The 24,961-nt window shown below is 43.0% G+C and overlaps 1 long non-coding RNA gene across 1 annotated transcript in view; it reads right to left on the reverse strand.

The window, feature by feature from the left end:
- LOC111864392 overlaps nucleotides 1-24,961 on the reverse strand; it is a 352,104-nt gene that overhangs the window by 36,048 nt on the left and 291,095 nt on the right. The window contains exon 3 of the long non-coding RNA XR_002842785.2: nucleotides 7,112-7,230. This is a non-coding gene — a long non-coding RNA (uncharacterized LOC111864392). The remainder of the gene's footprint in view (nucleotides 1-7,111; nucleotides 7,231-24,961) is intronic.

A 24,961-nucleotide genomic window follows, 5' to 3' on the forward strand; every position in this document is an offset into this window, starting at 1 on the left:
ACTGAAAAGAAAAATCCAATGATCTCATCGGGAATCGAAACCGCGACTTTCCGGCTTGTAGCATAGTGCCTCAACCAACTACGGTACAGCGTGCCCCGTCTGTAATAGTGCAGGTAAAAGTAATCATGTGTCACAATTCTTCCCATTCCTACTGCCATGTACGTAACAAAGTTTCTTTGTGTGTGTAAAAATGCTCGAAGTCAAGGCGTCATTATTTTCATGGTAGAATAGCATCAACTAATTTCAACGCCTCGTTATATATTCCTTCGTTTTCCCCTACAGGCAAATAGCTTGTTAAAATGATTCCCTTCCCCTACGTGTAGTGGAGGGGTTGCAGTCAAAATTTGTGTTGACTTTAACACTCTTGCATGCAAATTTACCACGGCAGCATAGCTGGGAACATCCAGACTTGGCGTAGATACTCGGTTGCTTCTACAACTCAGCAACTTCTCTCAAGGCTCCTGGGTATGCATAACAATCATTCACCTCCATCTCGCTGTAATGCTCTAAATACCGAACTGTCCGACTGCAAAGACATACTCTGGGACACATACATCATGTTCTTCTTGAGGGCGACCCCGCAGTAGCTAGACTACATGACGCCCAGCAGTAAGCTGACGGCTGAATGGTGAACTGGAAAAGATGTGAGGGGTAGAGGTCATGTACTACTCGAGATACGATCCCAATATCTTGGAGGGACTCAGAAAAACCACGAACACCCTTAGTCAGGATAACGAGTGTCACGACCGAGATTCGAAACGAAGACACACAATACATGAGTCCAGGCCGTTGCAATTATATCAACTCTTAGGTCTGCAGGCTAACATCACCTACGAGGAAAAGCTGGATGCAGGAAACATATGCAAATACATAATAAAACAAAGAAACTTCGTGGTTTTAGCCAGAAATCGAACTAGAAAACCGAAATTAACGGTCGTGTGGATTCGTTGCGCTGACCACACATCCTCTATCCGCTAAATTTGGCACTAACTTCGCCGACAAGAGGCGGTCGCTCGGTCGGTATCAAATACATAAGACTGTCTCCAATTTAAGGTAGAACACACATGGACTTGAAGACTACTAAATTATAATGATATATTCTGTTGGAAGTTTACTTACGTTTCGGAGAAATATACTGCTTCCATCTTCAGGTCAGTTTTCCGAGGAATTAAGCAAGCAGAGGATAGTGCACTTCATAATCACCGGAGTAATAACGTTAAGCCTCAAGACTTTTATACAACAATTAATATACATTCATAATTCCGAACGGGTATTAATCGATGGGAAAATCGTAGGCTATTAAACCCATTAAAGTATAGTAGTTATTATTGTACCACATGCCTTAATTTTCAAAATATCTGCAATTTAACCCCAGAGTGTACGTGTATTTAAGGGTTCCGTATGGTTCTCAGAATAACCGGCGTTTACGTTTACATCCATAAACATGATTAACTTATCAGCGTTCGTAGTGACTAGTAGTCACTAAGACACGCTAAGCCTTCTCAGTCTTGATTAGTCGTATCCTGGCAACGGATTTACAACAGTCTCACTGTAACTACAGCACACATAGTCTTCTCTTCACAGCCGCACTCTTGCAATATTTTCTTCACAACTGAACCGCCAGACCTCAACTAACTCCCTCAGTTTCTCAGTCGTCAGCTCACCTGACTGAGATTCTCGTTATACGGCTTCAGGGCGGACCCAGCAGAAAACACCTTTTCCTATCAATGCCTTCGCTGTTGCTTGCGTATTCGTTGCCGCGGGAATGTTCTTACCGAGCTGCTGCCTAGCAATGAAGGTCTCCTTTGGTTCCACTATTGCCGCCTTCAGGCGTCATGTCACAATATTGTTTTGCTTAAATTCGTGGTTAAAAGAGTTAACGACTCAGGACCATATGCAGTGGTTATCACCGTCGAATGATATTAGACAATGACGGCTTTCAGAAAATTCGAAAGGACAGGGGCCGAGAGGGGTGTAAAGAAAACTCCGAAAAACCTGTGTCAGGACTGTTGGGGTCCCGGTCGAGATTCGAAATGGACATCTCCAGATGACAACTTAGACAAACTCGTGTAAGGGAAGTAAGGAAAATAAAGAAATTTTATCTTTAGGTGTCAGCCTTTGTGTACAGTTTGGAATCCGCTGTTGTGTAGACCCATGTACCAAGGTGAAGAATGTTGTAACGGTAAAACATTGCGCAATGAAACTGCAAAAATAAAGTATTTGGGCCAAAATAAAGCACAAATAAACTAAGTACGTACATTCTATAAATATTTTCTTACAAATCGAACACACGACTCACACTGCTTTTTCTAAAATTATAGACGACGCAAAAACGCCGAAATTTAGTCTTATGACATATTCCGTACATATTTTAAAATAACTACGTGCTATAATCATAAATGGTGGTTGAGACTGGTATTTCGTTTTAACCCTCCAGAGCATTCAAAATATGTAAAAAAATATTTTAAAATGCAGCTCCTGTCTGATAGAAAACACAATACATCTGCTTCACAAAGACAAAATGATTAATGCTGTTTAGAGAAATACTCGTTGTTTATTCTGAGAGTCATATACATACTCTGTTGGGAGAATGCAGAGTTTTGAATGTCAAAGAAGACAGTACACATACTTGGGTCTTAACACACGTAATACTAATAATAGTAGACATATCTATGTGCAGTTCTTAATGATAAGGACGGGGCACAATATAAGTGCCTTCTTTCATACCACCGAATTTCTTCAATCACTTTTCGAAAAAGATGAAACAAATTGTGTAAAAGATATTCATCTCGTAGCTTAGACTAGTGCACTGTTCTCAGCATGACCACGAGCACCTGAGTCAAAACTGTAATTAGTCACTGCTCTGTTTGCCCTTCATAATGGAAGCAGGGTGCATATCGCAAAGAAGAATCCAATTAATCGTTTACTACTGTCTGATGGAGGACATACCAATCAGCTTCATTTGCGAGTATACGTAATCAGTACGTCAATGAAGTGTTAATCAAATCCTCAGTGAAAACTCTGCAACAACATTCATCTCCATCCACGTCGCCAAGTTAATTTCGTGTCGGACAGTTCAGCAGTTCGGATCCAAATATGGACTCTGTTTGGGGAAATTCGTAACTATCACCATGAACAAGAATGCTTATTCGAGGCCTTCTCTGCACGCCAACTTCAGAACCAAATAACGGGGAATTCCCTAAAACATGTTTGGTTTGAAGCGGGTATAGAGAACAGCTACGGACTGGACGGTCGAGGGGTCAGAGTTCGAGACCCGCGCCGTCCATACGGACTCCGTGGCCTACCCAGGCTCCTATCAAATGGGCACTAGGGGATCTTTCCCCGGGGGTAAAGCGGCCGGGGCTTGAAGTTGACTGCTGACTTCTATTTAGCGCCGAGATTAAAAATTATACAGCTATACGTTCATGGGCCGGTCACGGTAGCCGAGCGGTCTAAGGCATTTACTGTCTTCGCTCGCTCCGAAGCCGGGATCGTGGGTTCGGATCTGTTTCCTGTGAGGTACGAACTGAATTTTTATATATTATTCTTATACACTGCCGGTCACGGTAGCCGAGCGGTCTAAGGCATTTACTGTCTTCCCTCGCCTGGAAACCGGGATCGTGGGTTCGAATCCTACTCAGGACAAGGATGTTTAGTTTGTGTATGTGCGTTTTTCTGTGTTTGTGTACAGGTAGAGGCCTTGCGACAAGCTGATCACCCGCCCACAGAATGTGTAAGATTTAGAAAAACCGAAGTGAACGGATAAGTTCATGGAAGTAGGCCTAGGCTCACTGGGGCCGTAGTGCCAAGAAAAAAAAATACGTTCATGGCGTGGTTCTTAATTAATTAATTAAGCATATGGAAAACTTTATCTATCTATATCTCGACAGGCCTTTATTGAACCTTTGCCTCTTTGTCAGTTTCTTGGTCTTTTACACAGTCGATAGGACTCCTTAGACTGGGGATCAGCAAGACCGCTATCTACACACAGGAAAACACAAACATAGAATAAACGCACACATACATTCATACCTCGAGTAGGGTTCGAAGCCACGATCCTAGAGTTAGAGCGAGCGAAGACGGCTCATACCTTAGACCGCGCGGCCTCTGCGATCGGCACAGGAGAGTCATGCTGGGTTCGAGGCTCTCTCCTCGGTAGGTATGAAGCGTAATATCGTCTGGGAGATACCGCCGTGTAGTCTGGCACTTCATCAGCGGTTCGGAGGAATATACTGTCTCCATGTTCAATGTAGAAGAGTAAGGGAAGCAGGCGGCAAACAGAGCTTGCTACTAGCAGCGTCGTGAAATAATCCACATAACGAAGACGCACGGAACTCGCGATAATACCGTGAGTCGCAGATTACAGAGACAACCAAATGAAAAAGTAAATCATGAAGGTACTCGTAATTCTGAGACGCGTCATGGAACCGCCGTTCCGATCAACAAACTGCAAATAAGAGTAATTCCGTTTATGATTCTATGTTTCAACTGATTTCTAAATTAGATGGGACATTTCCTGCCTTTAGAAACGGAATATCGAGTCACAGGGCTATTGGACCTGCGTGTAGACCCTTCTGCGCAACAAGCAACAGGATACGAAAGAGAAGTGTCGATGTGAGAGACAGAAGTTTCGCAACCGGTTAGTACATTCAACAAAAAGTTCTGTGGAACTTAATATAGATGACCTTGTCGTTCTTGAGCTGTTATATTGAAATGCCTGCTTAGAGTTACATAACAATCGAGTACCTATTGATGTAATGCATGCAACGTATAACCTGTCGGCATATGTAAGCAAAAAGAAAAACTGACAGCTAGTTCGGTTCTATGCAACGGAATCTCCAAAGTACCAAGAACTTTTGGGAAAAACTAGCAGTCTATCCTTCCACACGGCACGGACCGCATATATAACCACACCTCCAATTCTTCGTTGCCGCGGGAACGTCATTACTTGTTGTGGACCTAGCAACGATAGGGGTATACACAGACAAGGGCATCATACAAAATCATGAGTCCAACAATTGTTCTATTTTAACATGCATTCGTTGCCGCGGAAATGTTCTCCCCGAGCCGTTGCCTAGCACCGAAAGAAGGGGTGAACTTAACCAGTAGTTGCTTTACAAAGATAAGAGGGATACACATAAAGACACTCGGGCTAACGGCAGGGTTTCATGAAGTACGTTGTTGCGATAGGTTCAGGCGCCATGATATAATTACCAGATTTAATAAAAGACCGATTCAGGTGTTCGAAAGTTGATAGGTGGGTGGTGGATTCACACACACACAGAGGATAGAGGCAGCATAAACCTACTTTAGAAGAGTGGGCTAAAAATGAGATCCTAGAATAAGTGCAGCGCTACATATAACAAATGAAATTATATTGTGATGTGTATACCCATTACTAGGAAACGGCTCGTTAAACACATTCCCTCAACACACACGAACGCGGCGACAGGACATCCATTGCTAGGTAACGGACCAGTAAACACGCATCCTTAACAATAGAAAACAGTGTTTTCGGTGGGTTCCGTGCCGAGGGGTTATAAAATGGCACTGTCAGAAGACGGGACAGAGTATAGAACAGTAATTCAGAGCATCTGGTAGAATTCTGGAGATGGTAGTTGAAATGAGTGAGAGGAAATGGCAAGAAAGGAATTAGGCAGTGCGAAGAAGACTTCATGTGTGATGTGAAGGGACAGAGAGATTATGATAAATCCGTTGCCAGGATACGACTAGTGAAGACTGAGAATTCTAATGGTTGCGTAAGGGTGAACTGATAAATCTGTTGAATAGTGATAGCGCTGTGTAATAATTGCCTGTAGTCCAATGTTGTGTGAATGTATAAGGTGCAATAAATCCAATCATCCAATCTAAAACCCCGTCTATAGTCACTCATACACGTGACAATATACCGAATTGCTGAATGCACAACAGTAATCTTACCTCTTATATACATTATTAAATGTCTGGATCTTTATAATTATGCACAGGCATTTCACAAGAAAGATGTGGTTATCCTACCAAATTTCTTGACAACCCTCATTTCGTATTATGACACTCTAAATTACTGGTGCGGCCTGGTGAGGTTTACCGCACGTCTCACGAGGCGACAAGAGGCGAGTATGGAACAATGGTGGAATTGTGATTGATACTGTCACGCATGTGAGTGTGGATATAGACGGGGATCAGATTTATAACGGGATTCATCGGACCCTTTGATACAGAGCGTGACTGCACTTTACAATGCACTATTACACACAGACACGCACTAATGTACACAGTCATGTATCCACTAGCCACTGCTTGGTAGCGGCTTCCAACGTTCTCAATCCTCTGGGTTCCCGAACTATCCCCGGCCTCAGCTACCAGCTTCCCAAAGCAACAGCTCACAACGACTGAACCTTGGCGGTTCTCCGACTGACTCACTCACCAATCAACTAACTTCCGCACCATAGCTCAAGCAGTTAGTCGCTAGCTTCCCATCGCGGCGGCCGGGGTTCGATCCCGGGTCTGGTCAAGTGGGATTTGTGGTGGACAAAGTGGCGCTGGGGCGGATTTTCTCCGAGTACTTCGGTTTCCCTTGCCAATCTCCATTCCACCAAATTCTCCATCATTATAATCACCCGGGGCAGGCTACAATAGGCCAATCAGTGGCCGCCGTGCCCAGTGGACCCAGTTGGACTCCCCCCCCCCACAGTGAATAAAAAAAAACAACTCAACAGACTGACTGAATTCGCTGATCATCTGCCCTGTTTATAACATCTAGGCACGGAAGGCACAGAAAACACCTTTCCTCGGTTGCTGTTTATTGGCTGTTGTCTAGTTGTTTCGCGGTCGTTGCTTGGCAACAGGTCTACATGCCACAACATGGTAAAACAAGAAACTCGGAAGAAAACCCCGCTTCAGTGCCACTCCATCCACTACGGTTCCGACAAGATGACACATGGGACTGAACTCGAGGATCTGCAAAGTGAAGCCAGAACCCAAATTCTTCAGCTACGGCAAGTCCCGCTGGCGTCGTAAAGCCGAGAAACAACGGATTCTATTCATATGCTCTTATGTAATATGTATGTACTGCAACAGTACAGTAGTCATGTCCTGCTGATGTACTCACAGGTGTCCAGGGCGTCCACCGCTGTGGTCCAGAGGGTGAGGAAGGCCACCAACATCGTTCCGGTCTTCATGTTGCATCAAACCTGCAGCCCACTCTTACCGCGCCTCACAACATGGCACCTATAAAGAATAAACACTGTCATACGAAAAAGCACCCACAAGTCACCTCTCTTGAATCAGCTTCAAAAATAATATTCCTGTTAATCTGAGAGTCCAGTCATATTCCCTTGTTATGTTGTGAGATATAAGCAGCTGACAACTTGGACTAAATATTTTTCTGTCTCTCCTCTTGTGCCGTTTTGAGTGAACCAGTGATGTTACGAAAGTGGTTATTTTTATGGAACTACCAAAACATGCTGTCTGCCAGTTTAATTTTATGCTAAATACCAACATGATTCTCAAAACTTGGACCTCGAAAAATAATAATTGACGGTTTGCCGTCACAAGCCTACTTTCCTTACTCTGAAAAAAATTAAAACAGACTTATGATATTACTTTGCTGTATGTGTGCGTATCCTCCCTATTAACTTTCGAATGATTGAACGAATCTTCATGAAAGTTGTTACGTACGCATAGCATGGCACCTCACCCCAACTCATCGGCTTTCATTCGTTCATTCATTCATTCATGAAGCTGAGCCCTTCTTGAGAAGCCGCCAATTGTGCAGCTACTCAAGAACTTCCCAGTACTTTATGGAGCCCGAAGGTTCATTACCGTATTCACAAGAGCCCTCCACCGGTCCATATCCTGAGCCAGATTAATCCAATTCATACCATCCTACCCTATCTCTCTAAGATCCATTTTAATATTTTCCACACACCTATATCTTGGTCTTCCCAGTGGTCTGCTTCCTACCGGTTTTCCCATTACTATCCTATATTCATTCCTCTTCTCATTCGTGCTATATGCCCTGTCCATCTCATCCTCTTTGACTTGATCATTCGAATTACACTTGGAGAAGAGTACAAGGTATGAAGCTCCTCATTATGCAGTTTTCTCCAACCTCCTGTCACTTCATCTCTCTTCGGTCCAAATCATCTCAACGGCGTACATCCTAAATAGCTCCCACAAGTAATACCAGCATTACAGCCCCTCAAATTGTTGCGGCAACGGTACTTCTATTCCTGTAGACCTGATATCTGGGTTAAGCGTGAGGAGAAGCATGGCAATAATTAGTAGAGCAGTGGTTGCAGCTGCATTGTAACGCACTATAACTAAGACCACTGACTAACCCATATACGTGTACACCCTACAAACCTCAAATGGATTCGACAAATTCCACTGCTCATTCTGTTGAGAACGACCAGGTATAGAAACAAGGACAGAACTGCAAATTATTTTCACTTTTATGTGAAGTGACTGTGTTTAAGTTTGTGGTGGTAACGTTGGCTGGGTTATGAAATATTTAACTTGAGTCCGCGAGATTAGTTTGCGCATGGAAAACCAGAAGCACGCTTTGTTGTTCCTGTTCTACATCCTGAGGAGGGCGTATGCAGACCAACAGGATAGCAACAGTAACTAACCATAGTTGAGTACAAACCTACAGAGGTGCAGTGGTGTGAGTATGTATGGAAGTAAAGGTTTGCATAATTCATAGGCATACCGTCGTTACCATGGAGACCGGACGCCAAGCACAGACCCAACCACACGTCCATCCATATGCTGCCCACTACACAAAGCATTTAGACAACCGTATATATTTCTGCACTGTATGGTTAGAATATGTGAACACGGTTTAAAGGAATGTACGCACGTGTTATTCTAGCAGTAAATTACTTCACGAAGGAATAAAAAAATCTATCTCAACTTAATGCACAGTATGTACAAATGTAATTAAATTTAAATACATTACAGTCCGGTATATAACATAACAGCACTGGAATCCAAAATTGTCTGTAAACAAACAAAACAAACTCCGTGGCCTGTAGTCCGCAAGTGAACTATACCGACCGAGCGACAGCCGTTTGCCGGCGAAGTTCATGCCAACTTTTGCGGATAGAGGATGTCGCGTGGTCAGCGCAACGGATCCCCACGGCCGTTAATTTCGGTTTTCTTGACCGGAGCCGCTATTTCCTTGAAATAGCTCCTCAATTATCCTCACGAGGCTGAGTGGACCCCGTTTCAGACCCATTACTTCTCAGAAAATCTGGTAGCGCCGGGAAACGGAGCCGGGACCTCTGGAACACTGGCCATTAGACCACGGAGGCGGTCAAATTTTTCTGTAAACACTCAAAATATACGTATTAATTTAAAAAGATTACATAATCTCACTTATTAACTATACTCTTTTATTGCTAGTGGGGTGGGACTAAGTCCCTTGTACTGCGGCCACTTGTGGCCTACTGTACCAGCCCCAGATGATAGGTGAGGGTGATTGTGGAGCATTTGGTGGAATGAAGATTGGCAGGGGAAACCGAAGTACTCGGAGAAAACCTGCCACAGCGCCACTTTGTCCACCGTAAATCCCACTTGACTAAACCTGGGATCGAACCCGGGCCACCGCGGTGGAAAGCCAGCGACTAACCGCTTGAGCTATGGCGCGGCCCTTCACTTATGAACTAACTCCTGGCAAAAAGCTTGTTATTCATTCATGCATTTATTTCGTTGTGGCTTATTTAACGCCGCTGTCTGTATCTCATATCACACAGCGTTGAATAATATGAAGATTAGTGAATAATGAATTCGAAAGAATATGAAAACGAAGCGGTCTGTCATAATTGAGACACTGTCCCAGCGTATGACTGGAGGGACTGAGGAAAGCCACGGAAAACCGTAGTCATGATAGCCGATATCCCGATATAGATTCGAACCGAGCAACTCCAGAATACAAGTCAGAAATGCTACTGCTTCATCTAACTTGCTCGGTAGAAACATTCTTGACAAACTGATAGTGTCTTAGTTGGTCATAATGTTGTCATTTATATCGTATATGAGCCTAGGTTCATGATCGTGCATACATGAGCCCGTTAACGAATCTTGTCCTGTTTCCAGTTTTCTAATATTGTTATGAAAGTGAAAATTTGGTAGCTACATCTGAATGCGTATGCTTCTAGGACGGCAACAAAAAATGTATACATAATTTTTGTAGGAAAATTTCTTTCAAAACGGCACAGATTGGAATGAAAAAGTAATATTAATATTAATAAGGATGTTAAGGTAAAAAACGTAAGCTGTCCCTGTTAACAGGTTGTGGAGGCCCAAAGGGTTCTGAGACGTCGAGGCTCCCACATTTCCTCTACACAATCTGCTCACAGATGGCGGTGAGGTCGTCACCAATCACGCCAGCAAACCCGTTACACCCCGGGGAGATTCCTGGTATTCATTTCTGTTAGAGGTTGAGTCGACCCCAGGGCCATATTGTGGCTGGAAGGATTAGGTCAACTGAAAAATCCAACGACCTCATCGGAAATAGAACCAGCGACCTTCCGGCTTGTAACACAGTGCCTCAACCAACTACGCTACTGCGTGTCCCCCTTAATAAGAATGTTAGGGAGAGTAATTGTGAAGATAGGTTTTTGTAAGTGGCTCACAATAGTCTCACATGCTAGGTATTGATAGTAGCTGTGTTGGACCCTCGTGTTGTGCTAGCAGAGAGCTTACGCATGGCATGTCGCACGGGATCCTCTAGCTACGCGTTCCGTACAGCGTTTCAACGTGTCTACATTTCCCTTCAAAATAATATCCTCGCTGAGAGGAGACAGCCTATAAGTCAACACAATATATTTTCTTCCTAAAATAAATTCCACTCAAATTAATTAAAAGTATTCCTGTAAAAGAACATATTTCTGTGCATAAGGCTCTTTAAGATACAGCATTTCTTGGTCTTGAAAAAGACCCTAAATTGATGTAATATAATGCTCAAAACCACAAATGAAATGGGATAAATGTTCATAATTTTCGCATTATGGTATAAATTAAAACTAGCATAGTTCCTGTTGAGAATTTTCCGTTTATTATACAAGATATCCATCCACCCATTCACCCATCTAGGTCTCTACAGTCCTTTCTCGTGCCTTGGCCGAGTTTTCAGCTTTACGCAGTCTGTAGGACTCCTTGGACAGGGGATCAGCCCATCGCAAGGCCGCTACCTGGACACAGGACAGCACAAACACAGAACAAACACACAGACATCCCTGAACCAAACCAAGAGGGATGAGAGCCCCCGATCACACTGTTTGAGCGGACCAAGGCAGTTCATGCTTTAGACCGCTCGGGCACTGCGATGGGCTTTATGTAGTTTCCGTTTACACGTTACAGATTACACTTAGACGCAATTACACTAATAAGTTGGAGACAGGCAACATTAAGAAACACAAAGTTGTGAACGCAGAAACAGATACGTAGATATAGTGGTAGAGACTTTTCAGCGCTTGCGCAGTTGAACCTCCTGGTAAGGTAAACATACACCGGGTTTTACAAGTGTATATTATAATTTCCGCTCTACGCAGCGATCTCCGAAACTAAAGGAACAAGCAGGACAAAGGCAAACTAAAGGGGATACGTGGTAGCGTTGTTGGTTCAGGCACTATGCTAGAAGTATGAGGTCATGGGTTCGATTCACGATGAGGCAATTTAACTTTTTAGTTGACCTAACACCTCCAGCCGCACTACGGCCCTGGGGTCGGCTCAGCCTCCAACCGGAATGACTACCAGGAATCCTCCTGCGGGTAAAGCGCGGCCGATAGGCGCGTAAGGCTCACAACCTCGCCGCTATCTGCGAGCTGATTGTCTAGAAAATTGGCAGCCTCGACGTCTCACACTCTTGTGGCCCTCCAGGGAGGACTTTACCTTTTGCCTTTTCCAGGCACACTAATTGATGTTTCATTTCTTTTGCAGCTTTTTGTACGTTTATAAAAACATACCCCATTGTCACAATTCTAATTTCAAAACGTGAACGATAATTTGATATGATACTACGTGCAAAACATGTCTTTCATCCTGACACCTCGAGTGTTCTTAATGCCGTATGCCAAGAGCGGTGAAGAACTGTCTTAATTTACTGCGGTTCTCTGTAATCTTGTCTCATCTTGTCACGCTGATATATGGTGTACAGCAAATACAGACACCAAAAGATGTTTGTTCGCATTTTGCCAACGGCAGGTACGATTACGGGGAAGAATGAAGACATTGGTCTCCTTATTATCAATAAAAAAAAAAGATGAACAGAAATCACAGTTATAAAGAAATGACGGTGAATTTGTAATTTATTTTCACAACGCTTAAAAATACTTCTCACATACTATCGAAATGGTTGGTGTAGTGGTAACTTTCTACATTCCTATTCGGAAGGTGTTTAGTTTGAATCTCGGTAGGGACACCTGCTATTCTCTTTTCAAGCCTATTTAGTTTTTCTATGTCCCTTCAGGCAATTTCCAGAATAGTACCTTGATTCGGCCACGACCACTTCGTTCCAAATCCAAGCATACTACCATAAGACATTGCAGAGTCTCATTACTCACACAGCCGTAAAATAACCGACAGGAAACGTTTCTAGTATTGGTACTGACACGTTAAACTACACAAGACACGGCATAATAAATGAAACTGTAATATAAATTTACTATCAAATATTAGTACGTAGCAACAAGTGACTTTAATCAAGTAAATTTAATAACGACTGACTAGGAACTGGACGGCTAAGGAATCTGGGTTCGAATCGTGGTGAGGCCAAGAGGTCTTTTTCTTCTCCTTACCGTCCGGACCGGCCCTCATGCCGCTCTCTCTCCCCTATCCAGTGGGTAACGGAGTTGTTTCCCCCGGGGGTAAAGTGGCAGGGACGTGAAGCTGACAACTCACCTTCATCTAGTGCCGAGGTAAGGAATACGTGATTCTAGATATCCACTCCCCTCTACGTCTTCATGGCGTAATGCTTAATTGAGCAAAGGGTCAACTTAGCTTTACCTCTGCCGCCTTCAGCAACGTCTATCGTCATATTTTCCGAAGAGGCCAAGTAATATATTCAAACACAGATGGCAGCACATACACGTTACATGTATCCAGTCATCCTTCTACTTGTCTGCTCTGTCTGTATGTTTCTGGATAATTAGAATATCACCTTACGGTGCCGTAGCTAGCGCCTTATAATTAGTTGTGGAGTAAGGAGGGGAGCAGGCCGGCCAGGAACCTAAGACAGTGAAGGGAGGTGGGATTCTGTCTCCCCTTCAGCGTTCCTCGTATACAATCGCCTGCGTACCTTTCTTCATTCTCCTTGACAAGACTTCCAGCATGCAAGCTCCACACGTGAGACAACCAGACAGCTCCCAAAGGTTTCAAGAGGTCATCGCTTGTTATAATCACATTCAATATGTATTCTCGGGTTCCATGGATTTCACTATTGAATGGGCTTTGTTTCCTGTCCCTTGGCAATGTCTTTAAGACAATTACATATTTTATTTCTTTTGTTCCCTTCTGTGTCTATTATCAGCGGTTTTACGGTGGAAATTTATGGGAAACAACAAGAATTAACTTCTATGAAGAGACGCCCTGTTCTTGACGGACCTTTTCTTGTTCTTTGCTTAAATTTTGGCTTCTTTGTTTAGTTTATATTTACTATTTTATTCCTGTTATTTTTTTATTTGGGGCCTGGTAGAATTTTACCGTTTCGGAGTAATGTATTGAATCTATCTTCTTTGTCGAGGCATAAGTCGAGCAAGCATCAATCAAAGTGCACCTCGCGTAGTAAACCTGGTTCAGTTTCAGAACTTGAAAGGAATGCAGAGGCAATTAACAGAAGCAAGAAGACTTTGGTTTTATTGATATTCAGATGGACAGGAAAATGCTTGTAAGCTATGGATGCGCACCTGTGTAGTCCTGCTGCTTGTTTGGATTACTCGTCGTACCCTGAAACTGGAAACAGTATGTTCCTCCAGCATCTCACCCTATCGCCGTCAGCTTTTCAAATCCAAATTTTTGTAAAATATTCGATTACAGCAATATTTTGAGTGACGAATCATTAAACAGGAAAGACAGGATAAATACTGTCGCGTAGTATGTGTGACTCTCGAAGGAGTTTTGGATTGGCTATTGAATTTATTGACTACTCATACGCACGACTCGGAGCTACAAGCAATTACAGTGCAATCACTAATCTCCAATCTTCACAAATGACCACAACATCCGCTAAGCTTTCTCCAGCCTGCTATGTCTTCACCAGTCGTTTCCTGGTAACGGCTTCTAACAGTGGAGATTCCTCAGCATCAGCGCTGAAGTCCTCTCTGAATGGTATGTCCCTTCAAATTGACTCCTTTCTTCACAGACTCCCGTACAGAACTGACTTAGTTGCCCCAGTTGTCTTCCTTATAACCCCTTTACACTGACCAAGTAGAAAACATCGTTTCCTACAGTACCTCTATTGCTGCATGCGTATCCGTTGCAGCGGGAAAGTGTTTAACGAGCCGTTGCCTAGAAACGGCTCTGGTATATTTGCTTATCTCGCGGTCGTTACATAGTAACGGCTCTACACGTTACCATGGAGAGATTGAAGGAAACCAGGAGAAATTTCAGGAAGAACAATCAGTCCAAAGAACTAATCGTTATAGATCTTGGGACTTGTCTTGGCCTTTCGAAACTCCTGGAAAATATATGATACTCTCTTCAGTTAGGGGAATAGTTTCCTGTAAAACGTGACTAATATCAGTCGATTACCGAGTCTTGTATATTCGCTTGGTGTATCGGCTTCCACACTCATCAGTCATCTAAATCCAGCGGCTTACGACGATCTCCGTGTATCGGAACATATAGGGTCAAATGAGAGGGTGAGTAACGAGTGATGAGCTGGAAGGCATGTAGAAGGAATGGGTCGTGAAACATTTCAGGGTACTCTACAAGCATCGCCTGGAAAAGCTGACGAAAATCTTGATCATAATTGTCGGTTTTCCGGCCTAGGTTCGAACCATGAATATCGCTGATGCAAATCGGAAGCATTACCCCTGAGCAAAGTTGTTTGGTAGGACGGGGAAGACCAAGGAAGAAGGAAAGAGAGAAAGAAGAAAAGATATGAACGAATCAGTGAGTGCTGAATAAGGAGTCAAACAAAATGAAACGAGACACTGAAACTGTTCCAAGTGAGCTCTGGAATCAGATTGATTTGAGTGAATCATACACGCCTCGTTTGCTCTATCGCTGAACACAATTCAGGCACTTAATCAACAGAGCCACCGGAGTCGGATTTCCCAACTTATAACCCCCGTGGCATGTAAATTATATGTGACTAGAAGCCGCAGCAAATCCAATAACGCCCTCAAAAACTCAGCTGACTGTGAGGTAAGGGAAGGAGAAGGTCTATATTAAGTTTGCGAAGCCGGAGGCGGGGGAGGGCGAGAGATAACTGGAATATACCGGCTAGAAGACTGTCAGTGGCGGCTCGTTCTTCTTTCGTTTTGCTTTATCCTTGGCCTACAACGTTCGTCTTGTACACAAATCTGTCATCCTGTCGGAATTTTCTATCATGACCACAAGAATTACAAAACTTTCAAAGGACGTGACAATGCAATGTATATAAGGGCTGTTCAAATGGAACTCGCTTGCGGACTGAACTGAATAACAGCTCACTGGTCGTAACGTTGATGAATTCAGCACACGGAATGCAGTCATTTAACAACGTCACAATCTTCTCCGCTTGGTCTAACGCGCCCCTTGTGTTACACAACTCGTTTCAGATTGCAGGTGCACTCTCGCAAGCTGGGATAGAGAAGGGAAGAGAAAAATCTCTGTCATCGCCGGGAATCGAACTCCAGTTCTCCAGTAATTAAGCCCTTAGTCTAATCACTATACTACCTGAGACAACACGGCTCACTTGAAAAATTGTTATAGCAGCTAAAGTTTGGTCGTAATGGCTTCGGTATAGCGATAAAAGTAAAGGAAACCTATCTCTGCATCAGGCCGTGGTGGTCCATAGTATTGTGAGATGTTGAGGTTCCCACATTTCCTAGACAATCGGCTCATAGATGGCGGCAAGGTGGTCAGCCCTACGCGCCGGCCGCCCCTTACCACCAAGAATATTCAAATAATATTCCTGGTACTCATTTTTGTTAGAGGCTGAGTCGACCCCAGAGCCACAGTGCGGATTAGGTCAATTGAGAAACTCCAATGACCTCATCGGCACTTGAACCCGCGACCTTCCAGCTTGTAGCATAGTACCTTAACCAACTACGCTACCGCGTGCCCCCTTGGTATAGTGATTCGTAATTTATTATATGACTAAAAGGTAAAAAAGTAATACTATTCTTGTAACAGACCGCGGAGGCCCATAGGGTTGTGCGACGTCGAGGTTCCCACATTTTACGGACAATCGGCTCACAGTGGATGGTGAGGCTGTCAGCCTTACGCGCTGACTGCCCTTTAACCCGAGGAATATTCCTGGCACTCAATTCTGTTAAAAGCTAAGTCGACTTCAGGGCCATAGTGCGGCTGGTAGGGTTAGATAACAGAAAGAAACATCAAATGACATCGGGAATCGAACACGCGACCTTCAGGCTTGTAGCATAATGCCTCAACCAACCAACTAAGCTACCGCGTGCCCCAAATTATTATATACGCAAACATGATTAAATACAAGTTTAAATGTATTTCATGTTCTATCTACCTACAAGCAAGATAGACGTTTTGAGAATCAACTTATATTGACTTAATTACAACAATTTAACTGGCATTACCTCATTTCTCCTGCGTTTCATTTCCTTGAGCCATGTTTTTTTTATTATTTTCATTGGCGCTACGGCCCTCATTTGGGCCTAGGCCTACCTCCATGAAAGTCTCCGTTTCATTTCGGTTTTCTAGATCTTACACATTCGGTAGGACTCCTTGGGCGGGTGATGAGCTCGTCGCAAGGCCTCTACCTGTACACAAACACAGACAAACGCACACAAACATCCATGCCCTGAGTGGGATTCGAACCCACAATCCCGGCTTCCGAGCGAGGGAAGATAGTGCATGCCTTCGACCGCTCGGCTACCGTGACCGGCCCCTTGACCCATGTACTTACCATTAAATTCAGCTGGTATATCGCCTGTACATAATTATGATCTGTCAAAGATACCTTATAATTTTATATGATGAAGAGTAAATTCATATTATGAAAGTACTGTAACAAAGTTTAACAACCTTTAGCGATTTATGTGACCTATAGATCCCAGCGAGCACGCAGAACTGAGAGGCACGCCAGCCCTGCCTGTCCCTAGAAGCCATACACGTACTTCTCACTTTCTGATATGCACCAAAACTCCCTCTAGCTCCAGTATCCGGTATAAACTTACGGCTTGTCTTATCGGGTCCTAACGACTTGGCGAACACCCTTAATGACGCCTCTTATTTATTATGAAGCAGAAAACACATGCTTCCGAGGTGAGGGAGTGCTTGTGAGAGAGCTGTATCTCCTTGCCCACAAAAACGGGAGAAATAAGACAGAGATCGCATGTAATGTAGTGTACAGCGTTTGAATAAATCAGAAGTGAATTCTCGCTATAGTTGGCAAACACGTGAAATGTTTTCCACAACCTTTAGAAAGAGTTTACGTATATTCACGCATTATCTCAGAACCATTCAAAGCCCAGTTGTTGCTATATGTGCCATAATATTTATCATACTAAAATTCTACATTCAGCCCACACAGTGTATCTGTGTGTTCCTTATGGTTCTCACAATAAACAGCGATTATTTCCTTAAACAGCATTAACCGGTTGGTCTTTGTAGAGGAGACGTAATGTGTTTCCTGTGAGGTACGAACGAAACTCTTTATACGAGTACGTATAATATTTAAAAAAAAAATCAGTCATTAATGTGTTTAATGTAACACAGTCTGGTATCAGATATAACAGTTAGTAGCTTACTGCTTTAGTGCTCAAATGGTCCGGGGTTAGAAATCAACCATCGTTACAAATAGGCCCATTAACAAACGAATCTATCATAAATTAACATTCGCTCAGTTACATCAAGAAATTTTCCATATATCAGGAATATCGACTGCTCGTTACCATAATTACGAGAGCCCGCCAATAATCCTTGTCCTGAGCCACATTAATCCAATTCATATTCTCCTATTTTTTTTATATCCATTTAAAATCATTGCCCCATAATGGTCCTAGGTCTTCCATTAAGAGTCATCAAACGTAAGTAAGATTACAAATCTTTCAGCATAATAACGATTACAAGTACTATAGTCCATTTCCATTAAGCATATCATCAATGACTTTTACTGCCTTCTGGAATGTGATGTCGTGTCGTTTGGGATAGGTACCGACGTTTCGGAGGAACCTGCTGCCTCCATATTCATGGTAAAAGAGTAAGACATAAGGGTAAATAACGTTCAGTTTATACAATTTTTTCCCTTAGCCCCAGTACTCGTTCTCCTTCCTTATAACATTCATCGTTTCTTCCCGCGCCCCTTACCTCCTTGTCGTGAAGATGGAGACAGTAGGTAACTCCGAAACGATAGCACCTATCATCCAGACAATATGACATAATATCACAGATGTCGGAAATTTTCATAAATACAGCCATATCTCACATAATATTAGTACAATAGATCGTTGTCGCAAACATTTTCAGGATAAGAAATTAAATCTAAAAAAAATCTTATAAAGAAAAGATGTTCCATATTCTTAGTCTCGACACAAATTGGAGATTCCTCTTAATGCTGCATGAGACTACATGTCAAGGACTAGCACAACTGAAGTCACACATGTAGGCAGAAAATGGAACGATTACAAGAAGCCTTTTATGCTCATCAATTCCTTTCCGTCATTATAAAACCTCGTGTCATTTCCCTAAAGACCCCTAACCTTCTTTAAAAACTCACACACCTTTCCCCTTCACGCAAACTCTCATGTTATTTGTTTAAGAATTATCATGATTGTGGGCTAAAATATTACTCAGACGCACACGTACGATTTTACTAGAATTAAATCTCGTCAGCATTTAAACCATTATGCCCCCCTCGAGAAGACATTACAAAGGTGGTGAGAAAAACTTGCTTGCAAGCACCCCCAGTGGTATTTCAACCCTACGTCTAGTCACCAAACTCAGCACAAACTCAGTGCTTAATGCCACTCTTTAAAAGAACAGTTCATTTCTCCCTGTCGTTGAGAAGAGATCAGTTTTCTAACAGAAAAACACGGTCGTGAATTTAAACAACTTATTACTTGCTTCCTCTTATGTAGGCTGGTGATTTGTTAATTGTTTCAGAGGCCAGAATAAAGCAAGCGAAGGCGAAGAAAGACACCAAAGGAGAAAGAACTAGAATATGAAAAAGAAAAACTTCCATCCTACATTTCTACAAAAACTAACATATCTATCCCGTTATACACTCGTACTTGCGGGCTCATAATTATGAGCTCTGTAACAAAGAGTCCAATAAAGTGAGTCATCAATCCAAAACCCGTCTATATTCACATTCCATACACTTGATAATATAAATACTGTATTATTATAATAATACAGTATTTATATTATCAAGTGTATGGAATGTGAATATAGACGGGTTTTGGATTGATGACTCACTTTATTGGACTCTTTGTTACAGAGCTTGACTATAAGTTACAATTCACTATTACACGCACGTGACCACAGTTAAGTCTTCACTGGCCGTTACTTGGTAGCGGCTTTCAAAGGTAGACGTTCCCTTTCCTCTTGGTTCCCGAATTGCCATCAGTCTCAGCTACCAGCTTCCAACAGCAACAGCTCACAACGACTGGACCACAGTGAACATTTAACTAGCTCACTAAATGACTAACCAACTCACTCACTCATTAGAGTCGGAGACACTTTACGACTGGCGATTTACCGCCGATGAGTTCGTCTTTGCGCCAAGCCCCTTAAAGATCACTACCAGAGTTTTTTTTTTACCGAACCCTTGCGGTCGTAGTCTTTATCTAAAATCCTCCCTGATGAGGGGATTGGGGTTTCTCTTATGAATGTGCCTTGACGTTTGTCAAGTGTACGTAGCTCACTCATCACTAAATCATTCTGCTTACAACATCTCGGCACGGACCGCCTATGAAACACAGTTCCTCTGTTGCAATGCAGATATTGCCATGAAAAAATTCCTGTTTGCGGAGCCGTTACTTAGTAACGGGTCTACGTGTCAAAATATCTAATTTGGAAAAGACAAGAGATGTAACTGTTAATAGTTTTTATTTCCGCCCGTCCGCCACTAAGATGGCATTCTGTATATTCCAAGCAATGGTCCTTACATACCCACAGACAAGTCACATCCTGTGATTAGCCAAATCAATGGAATGTGGTAAAGTAGGCCGCTTATCTGTGATCTGCCACTAACTAAAGCACAGTCGGTTCTCACGTTCTCACTGTGATGATTACGAAGCGTCCCGTAATCTGACAGGTGACACCATGTAGTCTGGTAGAAATCTGCCCATGTTTCAGAGGAACCTAACATTTCGAAACACGCTGCTTTGTTCCAGCAAGGAGTTGTTATCACTACGACCAACCCACAACCTGGAGGACTACCCCTTGTCCGATGTCCACAACTGCTTATTCAATATATTCGCAGCTACTCTCCACATCTGGAGGCCGCCTCCTCCATCCGCAACCTGAGAAGCCGCCGTACCCTGGTGACAAGGGACCCACATAACATAGCCCTACATCACAATGCTTGTATTAATGACCCAGTGTAATCTAATAGAGCGGCAGATGATTCAATACTGAAACAATTTAACCGCCCGCCGCATTTCACTGCTATTATCGTAATAAATAGATAAATGCGCTTACTCAGTCTGAGTTTGTGTGGGCGTGGGTGCACGGAGCTAGACTGGAAGCAACAAGTACAAACTGTGACGTAATAGAAAGTGGACTGTGCGTGAACCAACACTGATAATTTTAAAGCAGGAAAACCATTTCACGTTTCACAGTTTCAGAATTGCCAGACACCAATACCGGATGCACACAACATTGGTAAAGCAAGTCACCACATCCCGTATTCTCTGTTCCAGTACGTGAATGTAACGGTACGTAGCAGAGTGGAGAACCTGCATTGCATTTGGAGAGCAGGTTACAAGCATTCCTACATACTGTGCAGTGCAAGAGAAAGTAACCTTTCTTAAATATGCTAATAGAAACGACTCCATGAATGTAACCACAACTAGCAAAGTTACGAAGAACATGCCTATTTTTTTATTGCTAGTGGGGGTGGGACTAAGGCCCTTGTACTGCGCCCACTTCTGGCCTATTGTACCAGCCCCAGATGATAGGTGAGGGTGATTGTGGAGCAATTGGTGGAATGAAGATTGGCAGGGGAAACCGAAATACTCGGAGAAAACCTGCCTCAGCGTCACTTTGCCCACCACAAATCCCACCTGACCAGACCCGGGATCGAACCCTGGCCGCCGCGATGGGAAGCCAGCGACTAACCGTTGAGCTATGGCGCGGCCAAGAACATGCCTAAGTATCAGTTTTATATTCTGGGATATAATGTTGTTTAGTCCGTTGAAAGTCAACAGACGTTGCGGACGAACACGTCGTGTGAAGCAGGTAGCAAGCTAGTTTTTTCTCTTTGGTTTATTTTCCGACCCTGAAGATGGAGATCCTATGTCACTAAGGAATACCGGTTGACTTTCAACGGATTACAAGGCGTTATATCGCAGAAGACAGAACTCCTCGTAACCTCCGGTGTCAGAACCTCAGATCCTACATACCTAAATATGTCAACAGCCCGTTGCTGTATGTACTGAGCTATTACGTCGCTTATACAGCACGAAAAATTCCAACAATCACAAGGTTCCTTCGTCAAGCATAATATCAGTTAACATTTTACTACAGATGAAGGCCAGTATAGCATTCACTTGCTAACAATTTTTGCCCAGAATATCTTCTACATCCACAGCAGCAGTTTAGCCTGTCCTGCCTCCCTGATGGGGACACGCCGGTGGGCGCAACTTGCCCAGACAACACTAATACACTATGGCATGAAGTGGGTTGCAATTGCAAGCAGCGGAAACCGTGGGATCGAAACACTTCTTCTGCAATAGAAATTTAACTTCTTGCAGTTTATTTTCACCCATTTGTGACTGGTAGAACAGGAACTGAAATATAAAAGGCTTGGGTGGTGGTTGTACGAACAGACAGACATAGAAAGGCTCCGATAAAGGACTTTATTCACAGTTCTTTGTAGAGGGATTTTTTATTCTATTCTTTTCTCTTCACTCCTACTTTGCCAAATCTCTTTTAACCCTGAATCCCATATACTGTTCTAGCCCCTCTACTAAACATCATGTACTGTGCGTTCCACTCTTTATTGTCCCCCCCCCCATTTCATTCTTTAAAAAGCGACGAACAGGGAGTAAGAACCACTTCTATGTCCATTCGTTTGAAAGCATTCGGTTCTTTGTACTTTTACCACTGCGTTTTGTTTGAAATCGCTCAAACGTGCCACATTCCCAGCATACCAAATGTACGCTACAGAGACTCATAAGCAAATTATGCCATAGCGGAACGTACATTAGCCGGTCTTGGTAACATCTGAAAGTGGGCATACTTATTCAGGTCAAACTGAGTGTAGAAACACGTGAATAGCTGTATGCATTAGTACTTCAAAAACTGGAAACTTCAGCGATGAGAATGGACTGCTTCAGTAACTACGACAGCTGACATGCAACTGAATGTTTCTTATCTCCTGGCTCCAGCGACTTTTAAAGCCACAGTAATATATATAGGGAAGGATTATTCTCTTCGCATTTTAACCTGTGGTAAGGCAGAATTATTTCTGGGAACATTTCATTCAGCCGTATCAGCTGGCGGACAAATAAATTGTTTAACCCCTTTAAAGACTGACTGACTGCGAAATTATTCCTGGTCCTCGCCAGCATAGTTATGCTTGGTTTCCAGTCCCAAGGAACTTATAACCGTACTTTGCTGCCTGATGGTTCTTGAAGCCTTCAGATACCTTTAAAGATTAAATGCCTTCTAAATAATATACACAAGTGGAAGGTAAGTCCTTACCTCACAGGAAACACGTTACCTCTGCGCTACAAGGACCAACCGGTTAATGCTGTTTAGGGAAAGAGTCGCTGTTTATTGTGAGAACCATACGGAACAAACAAATACAATTTGTGGGCAGAATCCAGAGTTTTAGTATGTTAAAACAGGTGGTACATATAGTAACCACTACGCTTTAGATGTGTAAGTATCGCGACGATCCGTTATGTAGTGTGGTCCAAAAGTCAGTTAACCTACATTCTCTCGTATTAACGGAAAAGCTAAGGTTCAAACCTGCCAGTCGATTTGTAGAACGGTATCACAGCGTTGTAAGTTATGCACTGAACAAGGAAGATCTCATTTCGAATATTTTTTTTTTTGTAAATTCAGTAAGTATGAAAGACAATTATAATGTATTTTAATGTACAGTTTATTAATTAGTTAATCGTCTTTTGAGACATCCTGTGTAATGACACAAATTTTGTACTTAGGCATAAGGACACCTTTTCAAAATGGGATTGATAGATTGTCGTATTTGTGAAAGGTGCCTGAAAAAAGACGAATCAGCCCCACACATCCTGCTCAAGTGCGAGATCATAGCTTACGTAAGATTTCGCCACCTGGGCCATTACACAACAGAACCAGGCGTCTATAATTTCGCCCCTGTAAGTAGTGTAGGGCTGCTGAAGGGTTAAAGTAGAAGAATATGGACGATAGACCATTGAAGGTCGCAGTGCAAGGGCCGGCAGTTAGGCCCACACTTCTGTAGGCATAAGCAAGATTCCGTCTGATATCACAGTGCGAAACAATTGGGTGCGCGTTTCGAAGTCGGTCCCTTAAGCCAGAGGAGGCGGGTTAGCCCAGTCGGTACAGCGACTGGGCTACGAGCTGGACCACAGAGCTCTCTCTCTACTCCACACTGTCCATACCGGCTCCGGAGCCCACCCAGTCTCCTACCCAACGGGTACCTGGCGCTCTTTCTCTGGGTACAGTGGCAAGGATGTAAAGCTGACCATTCACCTCCATCTAGTGTCTAGTGGACTCTAGTGAAGATATACCTCCACTCCCCCGTATGTCTTCATGCCGCGGTGGTTAATTACGTAGGTCGTACCGTAATTAAGCACAGGGACAACTTTACGTTTTTTACTTTTGGGAAAACTACGTGGACTTTTGTGCTCATGTCAATGAATACTTCTACAGAATGTATTTATTGTGATATGATGCTTGAAAGCCGGAATAGTGGAAAAAGAGTACACGTTCTTTGCTAGGCAACGACTCGGTAAGCACATTCCCACTGCAATGAATGCACAAGCAACAATGACGGGATTGTTAGGAAACGGTGTTTTCTGTTGGGTTCGCTCCGAGGCTACATATCGAGGATCTCAGGCCAACTGAGTTTCTTAAGAATCGGCAGTTCAGTTGAGTTGGAAGTCGGGCTGTGAGGAGAAGAATTTACGTGTGATATTTGGAGTGTGTGGTTGAGTGAGACTGTTGTAGTTCCTGTGTTAAAATCTGTTTGCCAGGAAACGGGTAGTGGAGACCAATAGAATTAGGACAGTAGTCTGTGTGACAGTGAAGTGTAAAGTGAGGAAATAGCTATAGTGTTATAGTTGTTTGTAGTACGGCTTTTAAGTGGTCAATAAATCCAAAAATCCAAAACCTCGTCTATAGTCACACAATCCTAACATGTGACCTTTTATCTAATGAATTTTGAAAATAAATTACAGTATGAATCTATGAATATATAATAACAGCCATAAAATCACGAATTTTTTAACAACTTTACAAATAACTATACATATCTATTTGGGGTTGAAGCACTATGCTACAAGCCAGAAGATTGAGGGTTCGAGTCCCGATGAGGTGGATATTTTCAATTTATTCAGCCTCACTATGGCCCTGGGGTCGACTCAGCCTCTTACAGAAA

This window comes from Cryptotermes secundus, unplaced genomic scaffold (genome assembly GCF_002891405.2).
Source record: "Cryptotermes secundus unplaced genomic scaffold, Csec_1.0 scaffold399, whole genome shotgun sequence".
Lineage (NCBI taxonomy): Eukaryota > Metazoa > Arthropoda > Insecta > Blattodea > Kalotermitidae > Cryptotermes > Cryptotermes secundus.